Genomic DNA, 26,964 nt, shown 5'->3' with positions numbered 1-26,964 from the left:
GGAAATCTTCTTCTGGTTTGACTTATGAGAAATCAACAAACATGTAAGTAGTTCCTCTTTCTATTATCCTAAATCTTCATTGGTCATCTTCAGTCCATATACCTTACATGGTTTAGTGAACTTTGTAACATATTTTAAACAATCATATAGACAAAGGTTCCTTTTAAAAAATTGAATCACCATAAAATACAGTTACAAAGCTTTCATGGTTGAGTTTCAGTCATACAATGATCAAACATCCATCGCTCCACCAGTGCACATTCTCCACCACCAATGCCCCCAGTATCCCCTCCTCTCCCATCCAGTCCACCCCTCTCCCTGCCTCTATGGCAGATAGTTTTCCTCTTACTCTCTCTCTACTTTTGGGCATTATGGTTTGCAGTACAGATACTGGGAAGCATCATGTTGGTCCTTTATCTACTTTCAGCACCCATCTTCCATCCTGACCAATCCCTCCAACCATCATTTTCTTAGTGGTCCCTTCTCTATTTCAGCTGCCTTCTCCCCCGACCCCCTCCCGCTCATGAGGCAGGCTTCCAACTATATAGGGAACTGTTTTGAATAAGAGAGTAGCCCTGGACTTCCATTGTTCAAATTCCACTCATTAGTTATGTGTCCTCAGAAGGTTATTTATTCTGTTATTTATTTTACTCATATGCAAAATCAATATATTTCATAGGTTCTTGAAAAGACTATATTTATATAAATGCATATATATATATTTCTAGAAGTAGAAAGCTAGTTCAAGACTTCATATTCATGAGTCTTTTTAATTTTTAAAGCTTTTTTTTTACTTCATTTAAACACTGATTTACAAAGTTTTTATTTCGGGCACTCAATGCTTAACATCAATACCACCAGTAGTATGAGCTTCCCTCCACCACCCCAGCCTGCCCCCTTAGCAGGAGCAAATAACTTATTTGTGTCACTTATGACAAAAATAATGGCTAATGGAGTTACAAAAAAATACTTCAGTAAAAGAAAATTTGTGAAAATTATTATATCTCACCAGGGGGTCATTAAACGCATTGCCTGAGGATTTGCTAAGCTGTTAGTTGCTAGTTGAGCATTCTGTCTTATTGTTTTTGCTTTTTTGTTTGTTTGTTTAGTTGGCTCCTATGCTATTTTTCCATTGAATTTGGTATGCCACTCCTGGGCTGTCAGTATTACGGAATTTGGAGGTGTCACACCACCTATGCACCAGATCTCTAGAACTGAGCCCGTGAGTCTCAGTGGCTTGGCTTGCCTCTCCTCTGAGATCAGTGGGGAAGCGGCGGAGCTGGACCGTTGCATTGGCTGTGGGGTGTGGGTGTGGCTTCTGGGGCTTTCATCAGTTCAGGTAGTGGGAGGAGGCTGCCCATCCCCACTCAGAAAAGACCCCAAAGTTCTCAACCCCGAGGCCCCCAAACCCAGTGGACCTGGAATGTTTCTTCAGTTCGACATCTCTGCAGAATAAAGTTGAGCCATTTGCATAGTTGACATGACAGCAGCTGTGGGGTGTGGGTGCAGCTGCCGGGGCTTGGGCATGAGAGGGACCCCACTCGTCCTCTTCCAGAGATCACGCCACAGTTCTCAGGCAGACGACTGGGGTGCCCATGAGTTTTAGTGGCTTAGCTTGTACCGCTTCTGAAGTTAGCGGTGACGCTGTGAAGCTGGGCCATTGCTTCCATGGCAGCTGCTGTCTGTTCACGAGCCTTTTAATGTTATCTCCACTTTCCTCAAAGTTTGCCTATAATATTTTATTTATTTATTTATTTATTTATTTTTCTTTTTCTTTTTGGGTCACACCCAGCGATGCTCAGAGGTTACTCCTGGCTCTGCGCTCAGGAATTACTCCTGTCAGTGGTTAGGGGACCATATGGGATGCTGGGAATCGAACCCGGGTGGGCCGCGTGCAAGGCAAACACCCTACCTGCTGTGCTATTACTCCAGCCCCCTGTAATATTTTAAAGTGTGTTATTTTATCACACCTTAAAGTGACCTGTTTAGATCAGCCCAGATAAGACTGAAGAGTGGAAAAGAGAAAAGGAAGAAAGAGAGAAAGAAAAGAGATCTAAGAACCAAAGTTGAAGGGGATGGGGCTGGAGCAATAGCACAGCAGGTAGGGCATTTGCCTTGCACGCGGCCAACCCAGGTTTGTATCCCAAGATCCCATATGGTCCCCTGAGCACCGCCAGGAGTAATTCCTGAATGCAGAGTCAGGAGTAACCCCTGTGCATTGCTGGGTGTGACCCAAAAAGCAAACAAAACAAAACAAAACAAAAAAAACAACAAAACCAAAGTTGAAAGGGAAGGGAAGGGAAGGGAAGGATAACATGAAGAAAGCATGAGTGAAAAAGAGAAGTCATTTTAAGTGTCTTGGTTTACGACCACTGGTTTGTGTGTACTAGTCTCTGGTGATTAGAGTTTCATCCCTAAAATGAAGCCATAGCCACATAATTACCACAATCCAAATATTTGCTTATAATCCTTTTTTTTAAATCACATAATGGCTGCACTACACAGTTTTGTTTAGAAAATCTTTTTTAGATAAAACCTGAGATTATTATATGGTTAAATATGTGTGTTGATCTTTCATCTCCCTTAAATGTCCAGGAATGCACCCCTTGGGAATCAGAACAATTTAACCAGTCTACACCATCTACCTCAGTCAACCACTGCCTCTCTACTAGTCAAGAAGGAAAATAATTTTCTTTAAATAATCCCAATCACTTGTATCACTTGTCTTCCTGTTGATCTTTGATTTGCTCAAGCGGGCACCAGTAACATCTCCATTTGTCCCTGTCTTGTGCTAGTGTAGCCCAATGATATCTGCTCGCTCCAGGAACAGGAAGAGCCTCAAGCCATTGGTTCAGGATTTTAACAAAGAAGTCTGACCATCTTGTTGGTGGGCAGCCACGCAGTCTTTTGACGTCCGGTGGAGTCCAGTCAGTAACAGCTCTAGTCCAGCAGTTGTCTCTGAATCGCATTACGTGTCCAGCCCAAAATAAAGATAAAGAATCCCAAGATAGACAATATTAGCCTGGTGGCTGTAGGGATAGTACTGAAGATAGGGCCTTTGCCTTGCATGCAGCTTCAATCCCTGACACTACCTGTGGTCTCCCAAACCTGCTAGCAGTGATTCCTGAGTGCAGAGCTAGGAGTAAGGCCTGAGCACGGTCAGGTATGGCAAAACAAATCTCTGATCTCCACCAGAAACAAAACAAAACTTAACCCAATAATGTTAAGTTAAATTCTGCATCTTCAAGCTCAAGTAAAATTTTAGAGAAAAATATTTATTAAGAAGATTTTTTATAACATATGCTAACTATTGAATTTTTTTAGATGATGAATTTTAAAAATGGAAATACCATCTGATCTAGCAATGCCGTTCCTAGGCATCTATCCAAAGGATTGAAAACACGAATTTATCAACGATCACGGTATGACTGAAATGCAAACATGAAAGTGCATAAGCTTTTAACTGTACCTCACAGTGATTCACTAATAAAAAATTTAAAAAAACCACGAATTTAAAAGGATATTTGCACCCCTATGCTCATAGCAATATCAAAATGTAAAACCTTTACATAAAATCACTGTATAAAGAAACATTGTATGTAAGTTCGTGGAATACTAATTTACTACTAAAACATGGGATTTTTTTGTCCTTTGGGAAGAAATGGATGACTCTTAAGATGATTGTGCTAAATAAGATAAGTAAGGAACTGAAAGATAATTACTGGATATGTAACTCATATATGGAATATTAATTACTAAAGAAAATAATCTAGAAAAAACAATAAAATTAACTCTGCAACTTGGTGGAAATTATGTTGGCTATTGGAAAAAGGAATGTATGAGGAAGAATGGGGAGAGGGGTCTTTTGGTAGTGGGGTGGCATTGAAACTTTAGTATTTTGGTGGGAATGGTGAGTCATACAGATAGAAGTGTAAAGTAATGTCCTTCCAATTTCCATAGTATTGTAACTGTAGCACTGTCATCCATTTGCTCATTTGCTCATCAATTTGCTTGGGTGGACACCAGTAGCTTCTCCATTGTGACACTTGTTGTTATTGTTTTTGTCATATCGAATACGGATATGGGGAGCTTGCCAGGCTCTGCCATGTGGGTGGCATAGTCTTGATAGCTTGCCAGGCTCTCTGAGAGGTTTAAAGGAATTGAACTGCATTGGCCGCGTGCAAGGCAAACATGCTACCCACTGTGATATTGAAAAACAATGATAATTGATAAAAAAAAACAAATTTACACTAATATTTATTCACAGAAGAACTTTGGATTCCATTCCAATGTAAGAGCTACAAGAGATCTGTATGGCCAAATTTTTAGAAAATTGTGACTGAATTCATGGGACCCTAAGACGCTTTGGATTAAAGTAATTATATAGTTTTATTTGCTTAACTATTATCAAAAATAGATAATGCTGTGATCCCGGGGGCCGCACACGTGTGCGGCCTCTCCACAGCTGCACGAGCGTGAATCCAGACCCAGCTAAACCACTTGCGGCATGGACAGCTCCTTGCAGAATGTCTCCAGCCTGAGAACTAAGCCGTGACCCCATGCCCGCCCAGGAGGGGAAAGGTATTCCTCTCTCTCACCTCTCCCTTTCCGGGGATGAAGGGCGTGGGGACCGCCATATTATGACAACCACAGATGGGGTTTACAAGCTTGCAATGATCCAATATCCGGAAGAAATCTCCCTGGACTTAGTTGTTAAAGTGCAGAAATCCAAAACCTCATTTCTCTTCACAACAGGTCTAACTCTAGTGGGGTGCTCTTAACAATAATGGTGAAGTTTGTGTTGAAATATTGAATGCAACCAAAGTAAAGAGAAAGTAAAGTGAAATTTATCAGTTACAAGGCAGGGGTGTGTGTGTGGGGGGGTGGGCGGGATGAGAGTTTTACTGTGGTTTTTTTTTTGGTGGTGGGATATGGGCACTGGTGAAGGGATGGTTGTTTCAGCATTGTTTGACTAAGACTTAAGCCTGAAAGCATTGTAATTTTCCACATGGTGATTTAATAAAATAAAATTCTCATTAAAAAATAGATAATGCTTATATTTAACTTAATTCTAATCATGCTGAGAAGCAGCTGGAGATTTTATATGTTCATTTTAATTTATGGAAAAAAGTATGAACAAAAGCAAGCCTTTTGTTTTCTTTTACATTTTATTTTAATCAATAGCACTGTAAGGTAGCACTGTTGTCCCATTGTTCATCGATTCCCTCGAGTGGGCACCAGTAATGTCTCCATTGTGAGACTTGTTGTTACTGTTTTTGACATATCAAATACACCACGGGGAGCTTGCCAGGCTCCGCCGTGCGGGCGGGATACTCTTGGTAGCTTGCTGGGCTCTCCGAGAGGGACAGAGGAATATGGTTCATGAAACTGTTACTGGTGTGATTTTATACATAAAAATTCCAGCACTATACTCTCCACCAAATTGTCCACCTCTCTCCACCATCATCCCAGTCTACCCATCCCTGCCCTGACACCTCACCATCACTATTCTTCCGGCCATGAGCTTCCTATTAGAACCCAGTTATCAGTTTTTGTTCCTTTTATCATTAGTTTTCTCTCCTACCAAGTTTCTTTATATTTCACATGATGAGAGAGTTCATCTAGTGTCTGTCTCTCTCTTTCTGATTAATTTCACTCATCATGATACTTTCTAGATCTGTCTAAGTAGCTGCAAGTTGCATGAATTCATCTTTTCTTATAGCCAAATAGTATTCAGTTGTGTATATGTACCATGGTTTTCTTTATCTAGTCATCTATTCTGGGACATGTGGGCTGTTTTTAGGTTTTGGCTATTGTGAATAGTGCCACAATGACCATAGTGGTGCAAATTGAATCTAGAGGTATCTTCAATGATTCAGTGTCATTGGACAAGCAAACAAAAATGAAGATAAACAAATGTGACAACATCAAGCTAAGAAGTTTTTGCACTTAAAAAGAAACAATAGCCAGAATAAAAAGACACCACATCGACTGGGAGATACCAAATCATCTGATAGAGGTTAATGTCTACAATATAAAGCACCGGTAGAACTTTACAAGAATAAAAACAAACAACCTCATTTAAATATGGGGAAGAAAGATAAACAGGAGCTTTTTCTAAGAAGACATACAGATACCCAAAAGTTAAATGAAAAAAATCTAAACCACTTACCATCAGGGAAAGGCAAATTTTAACAACAATATATCACTTCACAACAAGTTATCATGTGACACTGGCATGTATCACAAAGAACAAAAACAGCCAGCCTGGATATGGGGGAAAAGGCACCCTCACTCACTGCTGGTGGATATGTCAACTATTCCAACCTTCTTGGGAAAACATATGGTTTTCTCTTCTCAAAATGGTTATCACTTCTCAAACAACAACAACAATAATAACAACTAGGAGTTGAACTTCAAAATAGCTCACTTCTTGACATCTACCCCAATGACCCAAAAACTCTACTCAGAAAAGCAAGCCCTTTTAATACTATAGTTACCATTTTGGGGATTTACTCAAGTATATGCACCATAGCTCAGGTGCCAATGTGTCATTGCGATGAACTCAGGGTATCCAAGGAAAAAACTAGGGAAATGGGATATTTTCCAAAGGTGGGGGCAAACACGATTTTCATCAATCAAAAGACCTTGAGCAGTAATGAAAGCCAATCTGCAAAATCACTGTTGCACACTTTAAGTAGTATAAATGGGCAAAAAGACATAGATATGCTCTGCAATAGAATGTGTTTTGAAGTTTCAAAGTACTTTTAATTTTATTTTTTTTATTGTGGTTTAGGTAGCCAGTCTACAATAGTATTAATGTTTATGGTTTTAATGCAGCTCACCACTGCCAAAGTGACCAAGATCCCTTACCAATGTCTTTATGTTACTTCTAGTCTGTATTTTCTTTTCCGCAACTCCCATAACTTAAATCCCTCTTTTCCTTCAACTAACAATCCCTCTTTTCCTTCAACCCTGTGGTCTAGTCAAGTTGACACTGACATGACTATTAGAATTAGAATTAGTGTGCTTGGACATTTTCAACCTGCAGTCCTTGGGGTTTAGATTATGAGATCTGAGGAATGCAGAGGGCATTAAAGAGGCTCAGTCAGCCCCCAAACAATGAAACAGATTGAGTAAAAGCCCACCCCCCTCTCTCTCACTCTCTCTCTCTCATGGGTTGTTGCTTGCTCAGTATATTTGAATAGCTCTTCACTTACATTTTGCTAAATTTCATACTAGTTATAGTTTAATTTTGACATAGTTGCAAAGTTGTTTCTTGAACTATTCTCAGAATCTTAACTATAGAGATATGAAGAAGTGAAAATATCTTCTGCAACATATAAAAATCTACTTGTGAACCAAATCCTGAGAAATAATGCATATTGATACACATCAGGCACACACCAGAGGTGTGCATTATCTGAGACGTAACTGGGGTTTGGAAGGTTGACTACTCAAGCTTCTTCTCCACTCTGGTTTGTCACCAATGTGATATGTACACTCAGGTGGCAGAGAGAAGGACACAGGTATCATAGCATTGAGTGGGCAGGTGATTTACTCTTTCTCCCTCACTCAATTTGACTCGCCCTTGCAGCCTTGGAAGTGTGGCTGGAGAGTCTCCAATAGAATGCACCCTTCCTGCTGCACTCCCCACAAGGAAAGACAAAATAGGGAGGAGAAAGAACCAACTTTTGACGTGGGCCCACATGCATGCCTTTGTGGTCTTTCTCCAGTAAGAAAAGCCTGTCCTTGCTCCAAATTGAGGTGCTGGTTAAGAGGAGGAAAGAATTTCTGAAGCTGCTTTTCTATATACCCTGGAGCTGGTGGAAATATTTGTAAAGAAGGAGAAAACTTTTCTTTCATGCATTAAGGGCTGTTCAAAGAGAAAAGTTCAGAACAGACCATCAAAGCAGTGAATTGGGTTTTCCAGAGTTGATGTAATCCACTGTAGAGTTGACATAATCAGTAGATCATTTTCTCTAAAGAAACCATGGCAGAATAAAGTTTTTCTTAATTTAATTTAATTTTTACATGTTATGTTATGCTGTTAGCTTATTTTGTTTAGTGTCAGAGATCAAACCCAGGGCTTCATCCGTGTGGGGCTCTAGAAGTATTCTATGTCAAGTTGGAAGTTTTCAGAACAAAATCTGTTTGCCAGGACCATTTATGTGTGTGCATATACACAAATAAACAAAGGAATTAAAGGAAATACACAAACACTTCCCTGGTTTATTAAATTAAATGCAATGTTTTTTATTCTTTGATTTAACCAGTCCCCCCCTAAGCTTTAAAAAAACACTAAATTGTAATAAGACGTGAAGATATGTGTATATTTAAAGCAAGAATACATTCTGGAGCTTGTAAACATTATCTGATTCAATCCTTAATAGGGGAAAAACAATGACAACCCATCACTGTTCTGGTAAAATCTTGGAGACAGATGAAGGACTGGAAAGGGTGGGAGGTTAAAGCCAAAAAAGATTAAGCAAGAAGAGCCTTAGATATCTACAAAATGAGGACCAGGCTCAGTCAGATGTCTCCACAAGACACATGCAAATGTGATCAAAGTCTATGAGGAGACTTAAATCAAGTAAGTGATGACAGCCAAATTATTTCTGATTGTTGACATTTGGGGTGTTTACAAGTTGGACTTTTTGGTCAATGAATTTTCATAGAATATTATCACATGTAAATTATTTATAGTCTTCATTTTTCTAGTTAAAAGACATGCTTTTAATTTATAAAAATAGAGGTGAACCAAATATATCAAAAACGAGCTTTAGTCTTTGTGGCTAGGTCACTCAGGACAAAGAGGACTATTTGTGGTGAAGCACAAAATTGAACCTTCAGTATTAAACTTGATGTAGTCTGTACACACATAGTTTTTCAATAATATACACCCCAAATTTATGGTTTATTGTAGTTTATTCGATATAAATATAATAAATCTACTCAAATTAATTCTGAGGTTACAAAATAATATTAAAATTGGGGAAGTAGCTTAATAATGGAGAAACCAACCAACTGCCTCAATTAAGTGTTCTAGATTAGCATCAAAAGTAAAAAATCAACAGTGATAATATAATCTTACTCTGGTCTTCCTCCCAAGAATGTATAATCCTTACTTAATTCTGAGAAAACTATGAGACATTGCAGTTTAGGGCCAGTCTACAAAACAACTGACCTGTAATACTCAAAATGGTCAAGGTTGTTGGGGTCTCAGCAGCCAGCCTGAGACCCTGGCCAAATCCCCTGCCCTTCGAAGCAGGAGCAGGCCTAAGGCCCTGTGCCAGCACTCCACCCAGAAAGGCGCCCTGGTTGAGGAGATAATAGGATGAAACCTGACAGTCACCACTTGTCTGAGCTAACATACCCGGCCTTGAGAATCGGGAAACATAAATCATTAGCTAACGTCTGTAAAGGGCCCAGCAAAGAGTATGATGACCAGGTGTTCACAAATATCTAAGCCGCCCTGAAATTGTGTATAAATATCCTGTGTAAGATCTAATAAAATGAGAGTTGCTTGACCTCCAACTCTCCCCTCTCTGTGTGGTTCTTTCTCGGTGGTGGCAGTGGGGTGGCCGAGGTGTGCAGAGGGGCTGGGCAGAGGCTTCTCCCTCTCCCACTCCCTCTCCCATAGTCCGGTGGCTTGGGGGATCATACTCCAGTTTGTCAGGGTCAACTGGCTGGGACCCTGACAAAGGTCATCAAAAGCAAGGGAAGTCTGATACACACACTGTTTTGGCCACAAGAAATCTACCGAGCTCAGAGAACAAAGTGTAACCTGGAATCCTGCATGGGATTCTCAGAAAGGAACACTGGGCAAAAACTAAGGGACGATGAACAACGTGTGTGTTTTACTTAGCAATGATCCTTAGAAATTGGCTCATCGCTCATTCTAGCAGAAGACCACAATCGTGTAAGATATAAATTCAGATGCTGATTAGAGGAGAAACAGGATCTGTCTCTGCTGAGTACTTTGATTCACAATTTTCTAAAACTATTGTAGAAAATTAAATTAATTTAAAAAGAAGCATGCCTTGTGACTCTAGTTTGAAGATGAATCTTTACTACGCTGCATTAAAATATAAATCGAAAGAATTACTTTCTCTTTATCTGCACACAAATTTTATGGGGTAATTCCTTCCGCACTTTTGGGGGTAATATTTGAGGACAATTTCTTCAGCCAAGGACCTTGTCTTCCTGCAGCTCAGTTGCACGGCCTGTGCAACCAGATCAAAGGGGAGAGTAGAGAGGTTTAGAGAAACACGGAGAAGGTGAAGCAGGTGTTCTTCCAGTAGAAGCTTCTTTCAGGTTTCTCCCTTCAGTTTAATATAATACCTATGATAAAGAGAGGACTGTCTTGGTCTTCTAAGGCTGTTTATAGGGATGGTAACATAGTATAGATCAAAGGTTCTACAGCCCCACCATCCACCCCCCTCCCACAGGAGGCCATAAACTGCCCCTTGACTCCCCCGCCCCATCTTTCCAGGGCCAATATGGCCCACCTGGGGAAACACTGATGCAGTGGAGGTGAGCATCAGAGCTGGTGCCCCAGCCCTACCATTCTTGAGGTCACCCAAACAGTCTGAACCTTGCTTTTTTTTCTGTACGATGGATGTAGTAATGCCTATTTAACGTAGTCACTGAGAAGACCAAGTATAACACACCAAAATACTGGGCATATAATAGTTCCACACAATTTTTTTTAAATGTGGAGAAGGTGGGTTAGACCAGTGCTTAGAAAGGTGTGCCTTGCAAGCCTGAGGCCACTCATTACCTGCAGTGTTACCTGCAGTCCTCGTGTCCCTGCTATGTAGTACCTCTGGCATCACAACACAGTGTATAATTGCACACACACACAGAGCCACGTGTGTTCAAGCACCCTGACTAATGATGAGTGGGAACCACAGTCAGGAGCACACTCCCTGGAGACAAAGTGTGTGAACAACCGACCAGAATGTGCCAGAGAGTGCAAATAAGAGTATGTGCAAATGGCTGTTCATCATACCAACCGCACCCAAGAGGGGAAAGGAGGAAGATGGTAAGAGAAATGCAGTTAGCTGCTGAAATTTTATCCATCTTTCTGTTTTAACTTCTGATCCTTCCTTGTGGCGTTTTCAAGCAGTAGGCTTGTGTTTTATACCTAAGGGATTGCTGTTCTTAACTAGGCTTAGCTGCATTCCACTAAGTTACATATTTTTGGTCATGGAAAAACCCTCCCTAAATTTTTGATATATGCAAATACAAGCCCAAACATCTGGATTAGAAACTATAGATTTCCAAAAATAGGAACCATTAAGTCAAGTTTCAGCTGTTTCTTTTTTTTTTTAAAAGGATGAACATTACTGAGTCATAATTTTAGGACAACTTTTCCCGCTAAGATGTCCACAAGAGGAAGTTCACTTCCTCTTGTAGTTATTTATGAAGAATATTACCCATGGTCTAATTGATAATTGTTTATCTCTTTTGAAATAAATCTTGAAAATGGAATGATAAAGAGCACAAATAAACTATTTCAAAATAAAGCAGTAAGTGGGGTTTTATTTTCATCTGGGAAAGTTCATGTTATAAACTTATTCCAAAGGGAAAACCAAATATAAAGAAATCAGACGGAAGTTGTGAAATCATTTATTTATATGTCAAGAGCCATAAATGAAGTATCTAGACTTGATGGATCTTGGGTCATGAAACTTCAAATTTATCCAGAACCACTATGAAAACTCAGTATTTAACATCATTTTACTTATTTCTAATTTATTTATTTATTTATTTTTTGCTTTTTTGGGTCACACCTGGCAATGCTCAGGGTTTACTCCTGGTTCTGCACTCAGGAATTACCCCTGGCAGTGCTCAGAGGACCATATGGGATGCTGGGAATCGAACCTGGGTCAGCTGCGTGCAAGGCAAATGCTCTACCCGGCGTGCTATTGCTCCAGCCACAATTCCTTAATTTTTTAATTATTTAGTTTTACTTTTTTATGTTAATTGTTTTACTTGAAGTCACCGTGCACTGTAACAGTCAGTACATTTCAGTAGTGCATTGTTGAAAGTCACATGTTCATAATCTTAAATTCCTTGACTTTTCTTTTCTTTTTTTTGCTTGTCAAAAAGTAGTGACGTTCTCAGGGACCTCAGAAACTTTATTCAAAAAAAAATTTTTTTTATTGAATCACTGTGAGATAGATACTTACAAAGCTATTCATGACTGGGTTTCAGTCATATAGTATTCCAATACCCACCCCTCCACTTCTGTACCAGTACCAGTGTCCCCAGTTTCCCTTCTATCACCCCCACCTTCTCCCAGATTCCCTCCCTCCCTCCCTCCCTTCTCCCTCGCTCTCTGTCTCTCTGTCTCTCTCTCTGTCTCTTTCTCTCCCCCTTTTGGGCATTGTGGTTTGCAACACAGATACTGAAAGATTATCAGCTATATCTCTTTACCTACCTTTAAAACTCAGTTCTTGTCCAGTATGATAATCTCCAGCTGTTATTGTCATGGGACTCTGCGCCAGGCTGTTTTCACTCAGGGAGCCCCAGAGTGGGGTGGGTGAGAACCCTCCCCACCCCAAGGGACCCAGCCCCCGGTAGTTGACCTCCACTACCCAACTGCTGCCACGCTCCAGGCCGCTTTCCGGACCATTATAAGACACTTCCTACCCATTTCCCATAGTTACCACACCATATTTGATGGAGTTCAGAGAGTAGGCAACAAATCATAGAGTAATATGTATTTATATATGTATATATAAATAATCGTGATGCTCAGGGGACCACATGAGGTGCCAGGAAGGGAACCCACATCAGCTGTTGACAGGAAAGCATGTTACCTGCTGTGCTTTTGCCCCAGCCCCTGAATCTTTCCTTTCTGGTCACAGATCAGCAGACAGGAGAGTTCAAGATCCCAAGAAGCATCTCGCCTGCCAAGTTCAAGCTCCCAACATGGCTGCTGCACTGCTTTCGACTCATCTTCGCAGGATCCCACCTCTTTAAGAGGCAGGCAGAGCCTGGCAAGGTATCCATGGTGTATTCAACATGCCAAAAACAGTAATGGTAAGTCTCATTTCCCTGACCCTGAAAGAGCCTCCAATTGTTCGGAAAGACGAGTAAGGAGAGGCTGCTAAAATCTCAGGGCTGGGACAAATAGAGACATTACTGGTGCCCACTCGAGTAAATCAACGAACAGCGGGATGACAGTGATACAGTGATACAGTGATTATTGTCATACTGGTCCCTTCTATATATTACCTACCCCCTCCACACACACACTTGTGGTTGATTCCAACCATTGACCAGTCCTCGTACCCCCTGTTTTCCCTGACTGTGTATATTATTTTTCTATACCACAAATGAATGCAGTCATTCTATATCTGTCCCTCTTTTCTTTCTTTTTTTTAAAATTTAATTTAATTTAATCTATTTATTTATTTTATTGAATCACCCTCTTTTCTGACTCATTTCACTCAGCATGGTATTTTCTATGTCCATCCATTTATATGCAAATTTCATGACTTCATTTTTCCTAACAGCTGCATAGTATTCCATTGAGTAGATGTGCCATGGTTTCTTTATCCATTCATCTGTTCTGGGGCACTCAGGTTGTTACCAGACTCTAGCTATTGCAATGAACATACAAGTACAGATGTCATTTCTACTATACTCTTTTGCATCTCGGGGATATATTCCCAGGAGTGGTGTTACTGGGTCAGATGGGAGATCAATTTCAAGTTTTTTGAGGAATGCCTATATTTTTTTTCCAGAAAGGCTGAATCAGTTGGCATTCCCACCGGCAATGGAGGAGAGTCCCTTTCTCCCCACATCAGTGTTAGCACTGATTGCTTTTGTTCTTTTGGATGTGTCCTAGTCTCTCTCAGAAACTTTAAAGATGAGAAAGGAATGAAAGTTTTCCTGGGAGCCTGAGGGTGAACAGCTGTTAGTGGACACAAATTCCCGGTGCAGTAAAAGATGCTGTGACCAAATTAAAATTGTGATGGAAATAGAGAGAAGTGAAACACTTGTTATCTGTAATACATACTTGAGGTTGTCAGAATTATAACACATAGCCCAATAGTTGCATGATTATTTATTCTAAAGGAGACCTCTTAAAAGCTTTCCTCTCTAGTAAACAACCTTCCTGCAAGTTGAGAGGAAAATCCTTCCTCAACAGCTCTTAAAGAGGCAGGATCCCGAGAAGATGAGCGGTAGCAATGCAGCAGCCATGTTAGGAGCATGAACTCGGCAGGCAAGATGCATCTTGGGATCTTTGACTCTCCTGTCTGCTGATCTGTGACCAGAAAAGAAAGATTCAGGGCCGGGGCCAAAGCACAACGGGCAGCGTGCTTTCCTGTCACACCGCTGATGTGGGTTTCTTTCCTGGCACCCCATGTGGTCCCCTGAGCACCACCAGGAAACATCTATGAACCCAGCCAGAAGTAAGTCCTGAGCACAGCTCGATGTGACCCAGCAAAACAAAACAAAACAAGCCCCAGTTTTCCCTACCCAAATGTCAACAACCCCATTTCTATTCTCTAATTCTCTAGTTCTGCAACTTTGATTCTTTCAGGACCTGCATGTGAGAGCATCCAGTGTTTGTCTCTGTCTAACTTACTTCACCCAGCATAATGCCTAATACCATCAAGGTCCAGTCAGGATCTTGTCTGGCTTATTGCAAACACCAGGATTTCTTATGCTTTTGTGGCCGAATAACATTCTGTTGGATATCCATAACACATTTTCTTTATCTAGTCATCTGTTGATGGACCTGAAGACTGTTTCCATGTCTTACTACTGTGAATAGTGCTGCTGTGCCTATGAGAGGTCCAGGTAACTCTTAAATTCTGCCTTCATTTCCTAAAAACCTTTTCCTTTCTTCAGTGCTGTGTCCTGCCTGGGCCTTTGAAAGTGACTAAGGTTAGGAAGGAGACAGAAAGACTGGCTCCAAGCTCTAGAACCCAATTGTCACCATGCTCATTGACGGGCCCCTCGTACATGAGAATGAATTCCTAAAAAACCCAGGTATGAAGGTCTGTGACTGAAATCTCCAGGCTCAAACGGAGTCAGGAATGGGTGCTTTCCCCCATCTCACTGTGCTCTCAGGATTCTGGCAGTGATGCCCATGAACTGCCTCTGGGTGCCACATTAACAGCCATGACCAGAGACTCAGGAATAAATCTCCGAAGAGAGCAACATACTGCTAAGATGCCTCAGGATCCCCAAATCACCATCCAGCTAAAAATTTAACTCCAGCTCTATCACCCTATTTAAAATTTTAGAATTCTGGGAGCGATATCTCATACTTAATGCCACTAATATACCAAGAGTAGGACACCATATTTGATGGGGTGTAAAGTAAAAGGCAACCGATTTTGATAAAAAAAATATGCATTTGATCAAGGCTCAACCTGTAACAATATGTGATTGATCTCTTATTTAGGGGCTCAATGGCTTCAAGGTGAGATACAACAAGTTTCACACACTTTTCTCTAAAGAAAACGTTTCGGATCATATTTAGTGGATTATTCATAACAAGCAATACAAAATAAATTATTTAACATCTGCCTTGGGACAGACTTGGGTGGTGGGAAACTTCAAAATAATGGTAGTGGGAAGGTGTAACGGGGGTGGAATTGGTGTTAAAATATTAAATGTAATAAAACATTGTGAACAACTTTACAAAAAAAGAAGAAAAAAAAAGACTGGCTCTTTCTCCAAGGGTTCTTGGAGAACAGACCAGTAAATTCAGCAAAGGAAGCCCTAACATTGTTCTGAATTGCATCTTCACTGTTTGGAATAGGAAACCATTTTTTTCATAAGTGCCATTCTTAGGTTCCTGTGTGGGTGGTCCAGAGCTTGCTTAAGTGGTCAATGGGACCCCCAGGCCTGCAATGGCACCCAATGCTGATGATCCTTGAGGGTTTTCTTCTAAGAGCTTCATCAAAATATTTCTCATGTAGGACTAATTCCCAAGCTAACTCTCTGAGTCCATTAGTACTGTGACCTTCCATGAATAGTGCTCTAGGGAATAGAGCACTATTCATGGAAGTAAAAATGAAGATGTCTGGAAAAGTCTGGAACACAGCCCATTATATAAGGAAAAAAACAGTCTCCAGGAAAACAAGGGTTGAGCTCTTTTACTCAAAATTCCCAATCTCTAAGTCAGAGGGAGAAGGACATACATACACTCAACTGTGATACAGACAGAGACAAAACAAAGAAATAGTATCAAGCAGTGACAAATCTTTGGCCTTGGATTACAGAACTGAGATTTCTAAGCAGGGGGAGAAGCAGGTGGAATGAAGAAGAGCAGAAATGGCAAAGGGATGGTGTTGGAGGGTCTTGAACACTTTGGTGGGATGGGGGGGAATAACTTTGTACATCAAAACCATAAACATTAACATTATTGTGACCATACTACATAAGCTATAATAAGCTATATGTCTAATTTATTAATTTAATTTAATGTATTAACTAAATATATAGCTAATTATATGTTAACTTATTCCCTATTTCTCATGAGTGTTTCTATCCTCCTTAATCCTCATTCTTGTTCACAGTTGCATTCATCCCTTTCAGCTTTGCTTTTTCCATAGAGGAGCGAATCCCTAAGGAGCCAGCAGCAGTCTGTTGGTTGGCTGTCTCCTTTCTCACATCACATCGTTTTTCTTTTTTCTAGGAAGATGGATTCTAGGGGAAATTTTATCATGCTGCTGGGATAGTTGTCTCTTACTCTCCAGCTTTGCTCTTACAGTGACATTTGTCTCTGCATAATGCATGGTCTTGCCATTTATAATGTCCAGGGCAGCTGAGAATGAAATGAGCATTAGGCACATTAGCTGCCACTGCTATTAAAGCCATTAAGCATATTAACAGGCCCATTACTTCATTTTTCTTACAGAGATTTTAGAAATCCTTTCCACTGAGCCCTTCAGACTTGAAGAAAATGTGAGGCCTTCCCTGGTGGAAGCTGCTCAAGATGGAGGCAGGAGAGAAAGTTCACAGGGATGAAACTGGGTCTCTTGAGACAAAGAATGAACCTGATACCACCAATAAGCACAGCAAGCCACACAATGAGGGAGACACCAACCTGTGCCTGCACTGACACCCACCTCGAGGGCCCACAGCTCATCAATCAAAAAACCAAAGGAGGCCAGAGAGATAGTAAAGGGGTCAGTCACTTGCATGCAGCTAATTCCTTCTCCCCCCTCCAGCACTGCATATGGTTCCCACACCACACAAAGAGTGATACCTGAGCTCAGAATCAGGAGTGTGCCTCCCCCTAAAATCAAACAAAATGATAAAGAGGAAAGAGGGGGTTCTATTCTTGCCCTGTTCCCTTTTCTAATTTCACAAAGGGCAGCTTCAGAGGAAGAATATCCTGAAGCTCCAAAAATAAGCAGACCTGTTTTGCTCTAAGTGTTAAAACACGGATCCTAAAGTCTTTAATTAATGAAGCCTCTAATTTGGGTTAGACTCCTAATTGAAGGAGTTGTTTCAGAAAAAGCCTTGGAAGATGTAGTATATTCTTTTCATTAATTTAGTTTAAGGATGGTCCTAAGAAAACCTCCCTCTAGTTCACAGCAACAGGAGAAATCCCTTTTGTCTCGTGTCTAGATTTGCTCTACATTTGCTGAAATGCTGAGTGTATTTATTGCAGGAAAGCACCAAGCTCAGGATCCTTTTTGGGAATCACAAGCAGAACTTGGAAAGAGACTTTCTGCAATTAGGTGATACCCATGGAGTTGGGTGGGAATGTTTGAAAAATTTTCAGTTACTTGGTGGAGGTATAGGAGGAATTAAACCTGATGTAAAATTCAAACCTTCAGCAGAATTTTAAAGTTCAAATTTCAAGGCCTTTGGTGTACTTTTATTCAGCAATGTTCATATTTCACCATGTTCATATTTCTGGCTTACTTCAGAGGTCGAGAGTCTTTGGTAATGGTGCAGAAGCCTGACCTCATGGGTGCTGCTTAATGAGCCCAATGTGGCTGCTGAAGCACTGGGTATGACATCTCTAGTCAAAGCCCAAGGAAGGAGAGGCAAGCATCCTGCAGAATTTGGGATAGAAACTATCTATGCTACAAACATTCCCTCTTCCCCTGGACAAATCTAGAAGGACATATGATAGATGTTGGAACTGGTGGCAAACCACGTAACAAAGCTTAATTGTGTTTGTCATCAGCCATTAGTGGCTCCCCCACCCTATCCCTTGGGTCACTCTTTGGATTCTCTGCCCAGTGCCTCCACATTCTCATTAATCCAGGACAATTTGCCATGGAATGTGTCATTTATGGGGTGGCAACACTATAGCTCACACACTGGGCCTTGATGGATGAGTCTGCTCAAAAGAAAGTGTCTCTTGGAGCAAAGTGTACCTTGTTTAAGAGGAAAAGTCATGTATCAACAAAGCGTAGTTGGATTCTTAACACAACTTCATTATCCATGAATTTTTTTTATCTTGGAAAATGACTAAATGTATTTTTGTTCTCAACTTCAAAACATATTTCTTATCATCCGAGAGTTGAAAATAAACACCCTTACTCCATTTTCATGCAGTAATTCTAAATGGTAGATACTCCTAAATGGCTTTTGGCATATGCTGTCAAATTGCCTTCCAGAAAGCTTTGGGTTAAAACTGATGAGGGTGTTCCTAAGCAGAAAAATTGGGTATTGATCATTGCTTTCTGTGTTTGGGGCCTTTATTTTTCTTCTTAAATGTTCTAAATTAGAATGAGTGAATTGTGAATAGACGTGGGTGATAGAGAATTATTTATTTCAGATGATGCGTGAAAATTGTAATGTTTTAGGCCCCTACTCCCCACATCTGTCATCAACCATCAGAAAAAAAAAACCTTAAGGTTGGGAGACTCAGCCCCAGGCTGTCCTTCTGGAGGTTTATTCAGAAACAGGCTCTACTCTGGACAGGGCATATTTTCTTTTTCCTCCCACAGGAACCAAGTTTGGCCAAGCAGCTGCTACCTCCTGAATTCTGAATCCTGTGTGATTCCTGAAAAACCAGTGGGTAGTGCTGGTGCTTATTTGTTCAGAAAATACTAACTTCTTGCTTTCTAATCCTTCTAGACATTCTCTCTACACACTGATTAATATGTTTTCTTTTTAGTCATGATCATAAGTGTTAAAAGACCTCTAAGAGACTCAAGGAAGCCCGTTCCCTCTTCTTGGAGATCAACAATAGACACTTCTCCTTGATCATCCTTCCCTAACACTCAGCTCAACCATTTTGCCCCAAATTCATAAGCCCATTTGCAGCTCTGTCAGTTACATCTTATATTTTCCCTCCTGAAGAAGTGCAACATTTTTGATTCTCTCAAAGGCAATCTTGGATATGAAAGCTGTAGGCTGTAGGGGACAAAGTTATTAATAGGAAACTTGAGTTCTGGCAAAGTAAATGTGGTGGATCCCAGGGTGGGCTGTACACACCCACTCCCAGGAGTCTGCCAGCTGCCTTCTCTTTCCTGAGACTTGGCCTCAGCTGAAGAGAGCAGAACTACTGAAGATCATGTTCCCTTCTCTTGCTCAGCCTTCACTCAGTGACAGGTCAGTGCCTAGGTAATAAATCCCATCTACCTTGCTTTAATGTGATGCAACTCTGCAGGGCTGCCCTAGCTCTAGAATTCTTTTAATAATAATATCAACTCTTTATTGACTATCAAAGTTCAAGTTTTCTTTTAGCCCAAATCCAATTTCCTTGACTCCTGAGAGCACACCTGAACACACTTATGTTAGCAAGTCTCTTTTCATCATCTGTTTTACATAAAACCTGGCCTGCAAGAGTTATGCCAGAGTAATCTGAAAGAGCACATGGTAAAATGAAATTTGGAGCTAGAGAACCTAAACCAGCTAGCACCGAAGAAGCTATCACCTCGGTGGCATTTCCAGGTAGATTCGGGCATGTAGTAGCATGCGGTTATTAATTAAAGTGATGAATTGAGATATACTGATGAAAGACAATATTCTGGCAGCTGCGATGCATGAGGCATGAAGAAAGAATGAGTGTGTGAAATATATAAAACATTTATAGAGAAAATAAAGGCTTTAGAGAAATACAAAGGCTTAGGTAAAATTAATCAGCAATTAAAATTTATAGGTTAAAATCAGAGGGCATTCATGGCTGGAAAAATCGTTGCATTTCCAACTTGAATTTACGTGTTCTGTCAAGATCAGAAACTTTCTTCTTTAAAAAATGTTTAACTTCTATTCATGATAGAGACCCTCAGAACTTTCTCACTCTGATTAAGACCATCTTTTTAAAAATTCTACAAACTTACTGGGAAAAGAATGACTAGTTTACTCCTTAATATTGTAAGTTAAGGATGTCCAATATCACTTTTTCTTTTCTGGAAAAAGAAAGAAAGAAATATGGGGCCAGAGAGATAGTACAGTGGATGGGGTATTTGCCTTGCACACCCCGCCCTCAACTTTAATTGTACTATATAAAACTATAGCAATCGAACGATAGCACAGTGGTAGGGTAGGGTGTTTGCCTTGCACATGGCCGACTTGGGTTCGGTTCCTCCACCCATCTTGGAGAACCTGGCAAGCTACTGAGAGTATCTCACCCACACGGCAGAGCCTGGCAAGCTACCCGTGGCGTATTCGATATGCCAGAAACAGTAACAAGCCTCACAATAAAGACGTTACTGGTGCCTGCTCGAACAAATCGATGAGCAATGGGATGACTGTGACAGCGACAGTGAATCAAATGGTATGGTACTGAAATAGGCAAACTCTCACACCAATGAAATATTATTGGAGTCAAGGGCTGAATCCTAAGATATATGGATGGCTAATTTTTGTAAAAGGAAATTTTTGTAAAAGTACATGAAATAGTGCAAGGAAAACCTCTCCAATAAATGGTCTTGGATAAACTGCTTATCCACATGTATAAACAAAATAATATAGATTTCCTATTTCACAACATACACAAAAGTTGATTCAAAATAGATTAAAGACCTCCATATTAGACTTGGATCCATAAAATTCATTAAGGAAAGCATAGGCATAACTTGCAATGATACTAAGTTCAGAGGCATCCTCAATAATTCAATGCCACCGGCTAAGAAAGCAGAAGGAAAAATAAACAGATGGGACTACATCAAACAAATGTTTCTGCACAGTGAAAGAAACAGACTAGGATAAAAAGACATCATGATGAAATCATGCAATTTGCTACAACATGGATGGAAGTGGAAGATATGTTAAATGAAGTAAGCCAGAAGGGGAAGGATAAACACGAGATGATATCACTTATATGTGGTAATTAGAATAACTGGGTGAGGAAATGTAGTGGTTTAAAAGGGGGGTTGCCTAAATCACCCTTGGCCACAGAGTACAGGGAGAAGAGAAGAAATTGAGTAGAGGGAGTGGAGAAGAGACAGATGAAACACAGCGGGATATAGGGACCAAGGGAATTCAGGTACACTGGTAGTATTAAGAAATGATAGAACTAAATATCCAAACCACAGCATCAACAACATCGAAATCATAAGACCTAAACTTTAACTACCAAACTTTAAAAGGTCAAGAGGACAGGATAGGGGGCGGGGGTATCGGAGAGGGAACCTGGGAACATTGGTGGAGGGAAGTTGGGGCTGGAGATGGGATTGGTGCTGGATATTGTAAAGCACTCAACTATGAATACCTTTGTGAGTTACAGCACTTTCATAAATTAAAAATTCTTAAATGAACATTAAAGTTTGAAAGCTTATTGAAAGAATGTGTAGTTTGAAAAATATAGTTTCAAAATGACTTAAGAATTTGGAAAAAGCATTCTTTAAGTAAAAACCACTTAGCATCAAAAAATCAAAACCTACTGAGTGGGAGAAAATATTTGTTCACCAAACAAAGGGCTAACATTCAAGATTTTTTTGGGGGGAAGCATATAGGGACTCCCACTTCTGTCTATACTCAGCTAGTTGGGCCAGCATTTTAGTGCTAGGGTCCACGGATGTAATGATGCCAGGGCTCCGTGGTGCCAGGTCTCATCAAGGCCCCCCCAGGAGCATATCCTGAATGTTGTCAGTGATGTCCAGGAGGCCGTGTGGTTCCAGAGATCAAACCCAGGTTTGCCTTACATGTGCCATAATCCCTAACCTATCTTCCTGGCCCCTAATATCCAAGATTTATAAAGCACTCATAAGACTTAAAAGCAACAGATACTTAGAAAATTAAAGCAGGGAGAACCAAACAGATACTTTCTTAGAGAAGATATATAGATAGCCACAAGGCGTATGAAACATGCTCCTCATAACTTTTCATCAGGACAATGCAAGTCAAACTCACAATATATCACCTCACACCAGTGAGGATGACATTCGTCAAAAAGAGTAGTAGCAATCAGTCCTGGCAGGATGTGGTGAAAAGGGAACTGTCACTCACTATTGGTAGGAATGTCTTCTGGTTTGGCCTCTTGTAGAAAACAATGTGGAAACATCTCCAAAAATATTAAGAATTGGGCTTCCATTTAACCCAGCAATTCTACTGCTTGGCATCTACCCCAAGAGCTCAAAACAAAACATTAATTTGAAAATAGATTTGTACTCCTACATTCATTGCAGCACTATTCACAGTAGCCAAGATCTGGAAACTACCCAAGTGCCTAAGAATAGATGAGTGGATAAAGAAATTTTAGTGTATATTCACAATATATAATTTTACTCAACTATAAGAAAAGAGGAAATCCTACATTTTGCTTTAACTTGTATGGAAGTAGAGGGTGTCATGTTGAGTGAAGTGAGTCAAAGGGAGGATAAATACCAAATGATCTCTGGGTCATCTATCTGGAATACAGAGAAGCATAGTAAGAGAATCAACAATGGCTGCTGGTAACAAATTCTGAGACTCTACCTATAGAACTGCATTGTTAAGTTGGGGAGAAGGAGCAAAGGAGAAGCAACCTAAAGAGAGTAGTGGTACTCTGGTGATGGGTGTGATATAGCAAATTTATGTTTCTGAAACATTGTTATGAACAGCATTGTCAAGTGCCTAAACAAAACAAAGCAAATTGTATTGTAGGCTGGTCTGGCAGATCCCTCACCCAAACTCCACCACAGCAAGTGGCCGAGTTCCACAACTGTCACCACATTTTTCCTGGTAGATTGATCCACCTGACATCTTGTGTCTTTTCAGAACATGGTGGAGACAGGTGGATTCTCCTCCGTTCCAGTTAGTTCCAGCAGCACTCACACCTGAACTCAGTCATAGCTCTGCAAGCCTTCCTAATTTCACAGCACAGTTGGAACACAGCAAGCCCATTGAGGAAGATGCATAGCAGCCCACCCAGTTCAATGAGTGAAAACAAGGACACGGAGGGCTAAAACAGCGCTAACCAGCTCAGCAAAATCTTTAGAAAATGACATTAGTGACACCATTGTGGGGATGTTTCATGAGATCAAAGAAACAATAGCACAAGTAGTCAGCAAATCTTGCAGTGCAAAGGAAAGAATGAATGCTGAAGTGAGAAAACTACAAGTAAAACTGAAGAGCATGGTAGATGATTTAACAAGAGACCCAATATAACCTGTGAACAGCAGAGTAACAGCATCTGACTTTAGATCAAGGAGCTTAAAATGAGATGAAGTAAACCAGTAGAAAACAATAGAAGGTGGGAAAGAGTCTGAAAAGAAATGAATAGCACACCACATATCTACAAGATGAGCTTAAGAGGAACAATAATCATTGGGACTTCTGAACAGGAGGACAAAGTTGATGAATAAACAATATTTAAGAAAAAATTTTAAAAAGCATAGGAATTTCCTAGACTTGAGACTTATAGGTACCAAGATCCATGAGGCCCAAAGGGTCCTAGTGAAAATAGATTCAACTAGAAAAACTCCAAGACTTAAAATGAAAATTTACTTAAATTGTAGTTACAATGAAAAATTCCAAAGATAGAAACCAAATGTTGAAAGTTTCACGATCAGTAAAGCAACTTACATGTAAAGGAGACTCCCTGAGATCCACAACAAATCTATAAAATTATGAGCCTGAAGGGAATGGAGGAATGGAATAGTACAAAAAGTCAACGAGGGGTGGGGCGATAACACAGCGGGTAGGGTATTTGCCTTGCACGCAGCCAACCCGGGTTCGATTCTCAGCATCCCATATGGTCCCCTGAGCACCACCAGAGGTAATTCCTGAGTGCAGAGCCAGGAGTAACCCCTGAGCATCGCCGGGTGTGACCCAAAAAGAAAAAAAAAAGTCAAAGAAATTAATCACTGTATCACTATCATCCCGTTGCTCATTGATTTGCTTGAGCGGGCACCAGAAGCGTTTCCATTGTGAGACTTGTTGTTACTGTTTTTGGCATATTGAATACGCCATGGGTAGCATGCCAGGCTCTGCCGTGTGGGCAGGATAATCTTGATAGTTTTCCGGGCTCTCTGAAAGGGATGGAGGAATCAAACCCAGGTCGGTGGCATGCAAGGCAACCGCCCTACCCGCTATGCTATCGCTCCAGCCCAATGAAATGAATACCTTACCAAAAGATACTCTATCCAGTTAGATGGGCATTCAGATTTGAAGGAGTTATACAAAATTGTGTTTTTCGTGTCTTCGAGCACACCTGGCAATGTTTTGCTTTTGCTGAAGCCAGCTATGACTTGTTGGATAAAATAAAGTGAGTCTTTGGGGTGAAGGTTTTTGTTAATCTGTGTAGGAGATGAGTTACCAGGCAGGTTAGCAAATTAATGTTTTCTGTTGCTATTGGTGCCTTTCATTTTAGTTTCCTATCCCTCCAGCCCTCATTTGTTTCTCTGCCATGTTGTTCTTGTATTTCCTTATGCATTCCTTCTTTAACAGAGTCTGTGCCCCATCATTCTTTTAGTTGTAACTAGCTATTACTATACTAAATCCCTGATAGTGTGGTGGTAAGATAGGATGAGAGAAAGCATTTTTAAAATCTATGAAGCAGTCTTTCAGGAGGACTTTTGACCTTCAAATGCATTTGGTCGACTTCTTCTCCCTCCCATTACATGATATAAGAAGATTACGTGGGTCTAGAGAGTTATCTGACTGCCATTTTCCTCCCCAGATACAACTCCGGTGAAAGGGGTTTGCTCTGGAGGACAGGTTGTTGTCATGGAGAATGTTATAAGTGCATTTCAGAATCATTCCTTTTTCTCAGTCAGAATTCAGAAAGATTATTTTCCCCTCCTCCTCCTCGAAACAGGAGATTTACCCTCCTCCCCATTTTTATCAGAACCTAACAGAACTCCTGAAAATAAAAGCCACAGCATGCATGTCTTCTCTTAGACTTAACACCCCCACATACAGGAGTTTTTAACTCTCAAATTATCCATACTCAGCCTCCAGACATCTATCACAATTACTACTTGGGGGTTCCATTAGTTACTAACTCCACTGTTTCTGCTCCCTGAAAACGGATCTTGGCTGTAGTTTCTTTTGTTCATCTGATGCTGGTTTTGTGGAGACAGTTTGCCCTGCAAACTCAATTCTCTGCTGGAACTAAGAAAAGTCATTGGTTTTCAGTTTGTTCAAATATTTTTTGTGTGAAGAGGAAAAATGTCTTCCAAGTTCTTTATGCGTCGGACCTAAAAACTGAGTCTTTCTCAGTCTCCCTCCTCATTCTTCCTCCTCCCCTCAATACCCCATCCTACCCTTCTCCTTTCTTCCTTCTGAATCAAATATGTAGAAATATTATCACCCATTTAAACTTAGTGACTTAGCATGCAACTGGGACAAATGGAGACATTACTGGCACCCGCTCGAGCAAATCGAAGATCAACGGGATGACAAGTGACAAGTGATACGAGTGACATGTATTCCCTTATATTCAGGCTAGTACTAATGGTGGAAACATATCTTAGAGGCAATGTTATTCATTGAGACTTGAATTTCCATGCCAGCCTAGCTCTGCCATCATGAAAATAGAATAGACTTCAATTTCTATAATAAGATCCACAATAGTTAAACCAGCAAGAGAGAACATGTATCTCCAATGCTCATCACGAATCTGCTGAAATATTGGAAAGGCATTTTAAAGGCTTTTCAACAGCTAACACTGAAGTATGTTCTGGACAGAAAGACATTGATCTGGAAGCCTTTCTTTCTGCATCCTATTCACCTACCTTCTCTCCAAGAAGCTGTAAGTTTGTGAGAATTTCCAATAAGTTGCACTGAAAGAAAAAGGAAGTGACTCCTATTCAAATGGGGTCAAACTGTAGCACCTTAGTTAACGAACTCTCCTGGAATTTTAAGATATTTAAGATTTTTGTATCTCCTGCCCCTATGCCAGGCTGTCTTCACTGGGGCCCCATTTCAGGGGGAGCAGATAGAGTTTCCCTCCCCACCCCAAGAAGAACCCTGGCAGCTGAAAAGCTCCAGAACCCAGCCACGGCCATACTCAAGGCCATACTCATGTGGAAACTCAACTCCACATGCTTGGACGAGCCTCACCCATGAAGGAACTTCAGAAGAACCCAGGTATGCAGGACCCATGGCTGAGATCTCCAAGCCTGCTTGGATTGAGACTGGGCCTCCTCCCCCCAGATACCCATTTTTCCAGTAGCTTGGCAGTCACACCCACAAACTGCCGCCGGCGCCATGTAATCTCATCAACAGCCAAGATTCAAAGACTATAAAACAAAGCTCCCAGAAAAGAGCGATGCAAAATCTCCTGCCCTTGCACCAGGCCTGTTTTCTCCAGAGACCCCTCAGAGAGGGGGTGGGTTGAGTCTCCCTCCTCGTTCCAAGCGGAAGCCCGGCAGTCAAAAATCTCCAGAACTCAACCACAGCCATGCTCAAAGCCACTCTCCACACACTCGGACGAGCCTCACACATGAAGGAACTGGCAGAGGAACCCAGGTATGTGGGACCCATGGCTAAGACCTCCAAGCCTGCTTGGATCGGGACTGGGACTCCTCCACCCAGATCCTCAGTTTTCCAGTAGCTTGGCAGTCATACCCACAAACTGCCCCCGGTGCCATG

This window comes from Sorex araneus, chromosome 4, assembly GCF_027595985.1.
Source record: "Sorex araneus isolate mSorAra2 chromosome 4, mSorAra2.pri, whole genome shotgun sequence".
In the NCBI taxonomy this organism is placed as follows: domain Eukaryota; kingdom Metazoa; phylum Chordata; class Mammalia; order Eulipotyphla; family Soricidae; genus Sorex; species Sorex araneus.
This window is presented reverse-complemented; position numbering follows the sequence as displayed.